The sequence below is a fragment of the Pseudorca crassidens genome, chromosome 5, assembly GCF_039906515.1.
Source record: "Pseudorca crassidens isolate mPseCra1 chromosome 5, mPseCra1.hap1, whole genome shotgun sequence".
Lineage (NCBI taxonomy): Eukaryota > Metazoa > Chordata > Mammalia > Artiodactyla > Delphinidae > Pseudorca > Pseudorca crassidens.
The window spans coordinates 72,855,812-72,862,577 of NC_090300.1; positions in this window are offsets into that span (position 1 = coordinate 72,855,812).

A 6,766-nucleotide genomic window follows, 5' to 3' on the forward strand; every position below is an offset into this window, starting at 1 on the left:
AGAACCTCTTCAAACCTCAAATTCTTGGGTTTCCCTGGTGGCGTAGTGGTTGAGAGTCCGCCTGCTGATGTAGGGGACGCGGGTTCATGCCCCGGTCCGGGAAGATCCCACATGCCGCGGAGCGGCTGGGCCCGTGAGCCATGGCCGCTGAGCCTGCGCGTCTGGAGCCTGCGCGTCTGGAGCCTGTGCTCCGCAACAGTGAGAGGCCCAACTCAAATTCTTAAGAAAACTTCTTTTCTCAGACTATGCTGCTTTTGTTTATCACTTAGGACAACATGAATTGGAAATTCCTTTAGAAAAGAGGCCAGTTTTAGGCTATTCTAGGTTTGTTTCACCTGGTTATTGTTTTATCCCATATTTGAGAAGCCAGAAAAGTACCTGGTACAGTACTCACTCTTTCCTTTTCCCCTCAAGTGACTTTGAAATGATTGCACCAGACACAACTTCTGGGTCCCCCATAATTCAAACAATAAAGCTGTAATTTTAGGAATAGCAGTGAAGTTACCCTATTCTTGTTCTTCAATTAGCTAGAATGTTTGGGGCTGGAAATCTTTTTGGAACAATCCCTCACGCCTAGTTAGTCTTGCTTGTCAGTTTATATGATAGGTCTCTGGGTGCCAGAAGACCATGTCAACCCTGGAATGTGATTTTATGAGGAAGCCCATTTAACTGACAGTGAAAAAAAGGGGTTAATAACAATCATGTGTATGCAGTGGTCCATTGAGCTGACTGACTTGCGAGCATGGCATACTTCTGAATGTCAACTCAACTTGTAAAAAATCTTGTACTCAAACACTTAGGTCTGTATAATAATTTATAGATACAGGTTAGAATACCATGGAGTGCTTTGGAAATTTATTTAGGTAGACTTTATTCCAGGAAAATCTCATCATGTAAGTTTGATAACTAAAACAGTGTGGTAAATGTTCCAGGCAATTGCCTGCTAACTTGAAACCTTGTACACTCAATATAAAAATTATGGCCACTGAATTTTCAAGAAAAAAAATGAAAAAGTTTTAAAAAATTTTCTTCTTGTAATTTCACAGTATATTTATACTCTTAGCTCATGGAATTAATAAGAAGAATGGATTCAGATACCATCTGACCCACTCTCTTTTTTTTATATTAGAAAATGGAGGCTTAGAGGGGAGAAGTGGCTAATTTGGTTTTACAGACAATTACTGCAGATCTACGAATAGAACACAGCTTTCCTACACCCAGTGTTCTTTCAAGGCACTCCAGATTATACTAAGCTAATTGTACATAAATGTGGTTATGTCCAAGAATGCAAAGTTTCAACCTCTAGTTCTGATATATTAACTACTAAAATGAGACAGATTCTTTTTTCACTCAAATAGGGTAAATTAAATAAAGTTTTGAAAGAAAACAACAATTTCCAACATATATAATCATTAATAGTCTCACTGATTAAGAAAAAACAACGAATTTATCTTTGAATTCTAATAAAAATCAGATTTTTAAAATAATGAATTTTAAGTATGAAAGGAAAATAACAAAAAAAAAAGAGGAAACAGGTAGCCTTCTAGGGATATTTATTCAAATGTAAACAAGCACCCTTTTAACATGCCATATCTATGGAGCTGGAACTAGAAATGATAGAGAAAAAAACTTGGAAGAAAACGGCTTCCTCACCGTGTCTTCCAGTTTCCTAGATTATACTCTGTTGCATTATGGTTTAAAATGCCATGCTGAGCAATGTATAGGGCCAATAATTTTTCTGACATTTTATAGTTAAATAAATTTTAGGTTTATTCAATCATTCATCATAAATCATCCATCTTGATTTGGATTCAAACTTATTCAAAGTCAAATCAGTTCCTTCTATAGCAAGGGCATGTGGTGGGGAGGAAGCAACAGTGATAAATACCACAGAGGATGTTATTTTATACGAATTAGAGTATAAGCCTATATTTTATTTGCTCTTATTCAATGAAATGAAAAAATTGCCAACCTGAAATGGTAAATACTTATAAATTTAATCTTTTTTCTACCCTTTTTTTTTTTGACTTTTGTTTTTAAAGATAATGAGACTGAAAAAGTTGTTTTTAACATAAAACACAAAGTTTTATGGAAATATTCAGAGGAAATTGTGACTGTTTAAGAAAATGTTGCTTCAGGGTAGTGACACCACAGGGAAGGGATTTCTTAAAACAATCCCTTAAAGATGATTGAGGTTTCTGACCCTTGGCTCTGTGGACTTAGATTGAGGTGTAAATTTTGTAGACCAAATTTTTTGCAATAGATAGTATTAAAGGGAAAAATAAAAAAAGAAAATATATCCAGAGTGTTTCAAATTCCTTTATTTTCATTCATTTTGAACTTTTCTACTAACTGAAGGTCATTCATATTCAGAATTATATAGCTTCATCTGACTTATCAAACTTTCTCTTTTATAGAGGGAACTATATCTAAATGTTAAGATATTTGTATATTATTTGCATATTAATTTATGGAGGTCAGAAAACAATTTTAAGGTAATACTGTTTTTTCCTTTGTTCTCTGAATCTTTCCTCCAGCCTGTGCAACTCATGTAAAACCTGAAACATTACTGTTGCTGAAATAAGTGTTTTGGGGTTTTTTTTGAATGAATGAATGAATGAATGAACTCATATATATTCAAGTTTAATCTTGGAGAAAATGTTTGATGAAAGTATCACTAATAGTATTTTTATTATTATCGTCTCTAAGTAATATGTAAAAATTCTTTACCAGGGTCAGAGTGGATAACAACAACCAGTGTTCATTGCAAATTTATTCTGCATCAAGTTCTTTGTTAAAATTCTTTCATAGAAAAAAAAAGGAAAAAAAATCCTTTCCTAGATTATTTTATTTAATCATCAAAACGACCTTAGTAAGTGGGTATTATTAAATATATCCATAATGAAACTGAGAGAGCTTAAGTAACTTGACATATATTACAGAGTTATCAAGGAGCATAGCTAGTTAGCAGCAAATATGGAATTTAAACTTAAATAGTACAATTCCAGTGCCCTAGGCTAGACATTATCAGATTATTTTTTAGGTTGGAGGAATCGATCTATTTAGGAATGGTGAAGACGGACATGGCAGCCTGAAGTAAATGCCCTTTATGTAAAATTTTGAGTTCTCTTACATAGGCTTAAAAGGTATATAAAGCATATACCAAGCTGTATTCCAAAGATGATTTAAAGAGAATTAAAAAGCAATAAGCAATGTCTAGTTAAAACAATTCTTTTGTTCAGCTTGACTTTATCAATTTATAATTTGTGAACTTACGATCCACAGAGTTCTGTCTGACATTTTGCTTTCCTTTCTTGCCCTTGTAGTCTCTTTTCCAAACATCAACAGAATGATCTTTTAAAAAAATAAATCAAATCATCCCATTTCCAGATTTAAATCCTCTAGTGGCTTCAGTCACGTTTAGAATAAATCCCACTCTTTACTAGGCTCCGCAAGGCCCTATACGAGTTAGCCCTTGCCTATCTGTAATAATCTCTATCCATTTCCTCCTTAGTCACCTTACCTTCCAAACACTAGAATCATCGCTCTTCCTAAAATATGCCCAATTCTTGCTCTCCATGAAAAGATCTTCAACCTCAGATTATTAAATGGCTCAATTCATCATTTAATTCAGATCTCCACATATGGTATCTCCTTAGAGAGGTTTTCCCTCGGGAATTTTTAAAAAACCACCCCCAACCTCATCACTCAATTCCCTTCATGGTTTTCACTACCTGCTTATACGACATGATAGTTTACTTTTTTATCTATAAGTTCCATGGGGGCAGAGACTTAAGAGCAGCAACTGGTGACAGCTGTGTGTTCATTGCTCTGACAATGCCTGACAGTAAGCATTCATTAGCTGTATGTTAGAAAATAAATTTTATAATCTTGAATTATTACAAAATCATTTTTTAGGTCTGGTCAGGCACACTTGTTCATTTTAAATCAGATTGAATAAAGCGTTGGAGTATAAAGATGTTTAGGAGACAGCAAATAAGTTTATGAAAGCATATTCTAGCCTATATTTTTGCTTTTGCTAGTGTTTAAAGGAGGAGGAATGATAGATAGATAGATTTTATTTCTGAATACTTACATATTTCAAAGTGAATCATAAAATAGCTGAACCTCTTTGATTATTTCAAATAGCTACAAATGGAATAATAAGGATAGATGACCCAGCAATGAAGACAGGGCTCTCTGGCCTGTTTCCCTCATTTGCAAAATCGAGGAACTGGACCTAATGTTCTCTAAGACCCATGTGGTTTATTGTCCTACAAACTGAATATTGTAATTTGAAAAAATAAATCCTCATCTGTAACTCTAAAATATCAAAAATAATAATATAATTTTACAAATTTAATTTTCATAAATTATAACTATAAATGGCAATAACTTGCAAAAATCCTTTTTGATTAGTAAATACTACCACCCAAATCCTCCATTTAACTAATTGTGTGACATTAATGGAGTAGCTTCACCTTCCTATGACTCTATTTCATCAATTGCAAAGTGGAATTAATTATACTATACACCTTATAAGATAGTTATTAAAATGAAATGGGCTAATGTGTGATACAACATTAATGTAATATGTAGCATATTATAAGTGCTAAATAACATTAACATAATTAATTAACTTAAGGGTTTAAGCATAAGTTAAAGTGAAACATTCTACCTAATCTTAAGAATACTGATCAACCTCTACACTCCTTTTTGAATAGGAGTGGGGATGTGGGAGATATTTCAAAAAATAAACTTATACATAGAACTGATTTAATTAACACAAATCTGAATCCTTTCAGTTCAGACAAAAGCAATAAAACAAGTAAACAACCTGAAGTAAAGAACACTCGTGGAATATGAAATGTTGTAAAGTCAATTTCTTAATTATTATAATAAAAGAGAATGTGAATTATTTGCAAAGAAACTTCAAAGAATAAGTACAAGAAATAGAAAAAAATAAGACAGCAGAATATAAATGGTAAACTAGAAGAAATCAGGAAGAATATTGAAAATAACAATGAAAAAATATTAAAATTTGAAAATACACTAAGATTTTCAAGACATGGAATAGATATCATTAGAACAGTAGCAATGAGGTAGAAGACAGATGAGTGAACATGCAAAACCAAATGGAAAAAAATAGTGACAAAAATGCTGAAAGACAACAGCTATAGAAAGCAAACAAAATAGACCCAATCTAGACATAAATGGTATTTCTGAAGAAGAGAAAAATACATAAATGGAATGGAAAATACATATGTTAAGAGAGATGCTACTCAAGTGCAGGATAATATGGCAAAATAACAAGCAACCCTGACTCCGTCTACCATGCTAAAGCTTAGATACCAGAGAAGGGGGTAAGAAAATTTATAAATCCCAAATGATTAAATAAAACAGAGCATTATAAAAGGATAATAAATGTAACATAATATAACAAAGATTTCTAAATTAAAAAAAATTATCAATTAATAAATATAATACATCTAAATCTAATAATATAAATGTAAACTTACATAAATAATTTGATAATTAATACTGAAAACATAAAAGTAAAACATTCCTTATAATTTTATTATTTTATACAAGATGGTAAAGGAATGTCATCAAGAACATGATAAATAGGTTTCAATGGAAACTTGCAAAATTTGAAAACCTACATGGACAAGATAGAAAGCTATAAAAAAATTGGACAGTTGACATATCAAATAATCATTTTGAAAAACCGAAATGGCAATCAGAGAACAACTCCTCCACGTTCTGAAAAAAATCCCCCAATTAACACAGCTGTATGATCAATTCTCACAAATTTGCTTTAACCACATTGTTATTAAAGAAAAAATGGGGGGTGGGAGGAGCTGTGTGATTTATCTTGTAAGGCCATGTCAACCTAAGCCCAAAAGTGGAATAAGAATAGCACAAAAATCATAGGTCTAGTTCACCTATGAAAATAGTTGTAAAAATCCTAAACAAAATGTCTGATAATCAGACACAAAATGCTTTAAAATAATATATTTAGTTCAGTAGACTTACCTTTGAAATTCAGATTATCACATTAGTGAAGAAAAGGAGAAAATCAAAGAATTTTTCAATAGATACAGAAAAAGTATTTGATAAATATTAACAAGTATTTATGTTTAGAAAAAGAACTTAAAGCTAGGAATAGTCCAAAACTTTCTTAATTTGATCAAAAACTCAGGAAATCTTATGATTATGGAAAATCTTTAGTTAGCCATATACCTTTAAGATCAGAAATAGGATGAAAAAGCCTGGTAGCTCAGGCCTATGATAGGGGGAAAAAAAAAAATCAATAGGTGAGAGAATGATAAGAAGGGAAGAGACAAAACTGTCAGTATCTACAGATGATAGAATTAACTACATTGAAAACTCAACAGAATGAAAAATGTTTTAGAATTAGAGAGTTGCATTGGCCTTCTAAATAAAAAAATGAACTTAAAAAGTGTAAGAGCATTTTTTAAATTAAAAACATTACTTTTTATTGGTAACATCCAACTGGAGTATATATTAGATACCATTCATAATAGGAAAAATAAATAGGAATTAACAAAGAATTTACCTTGCACAGCAATTTATGGAGAAAAAAATTTAATTATATTAAAGGCCATAAAGGGCATAAACACAGGCTAAACATTACTTTCATGTTTATGGATGGAATTTTTAACACTATAAAGATATCAATGCTCCAGATTAACCTATAAATTCAACACAAATTTGAATCAACATCCAACAGGGCTTTATTGAG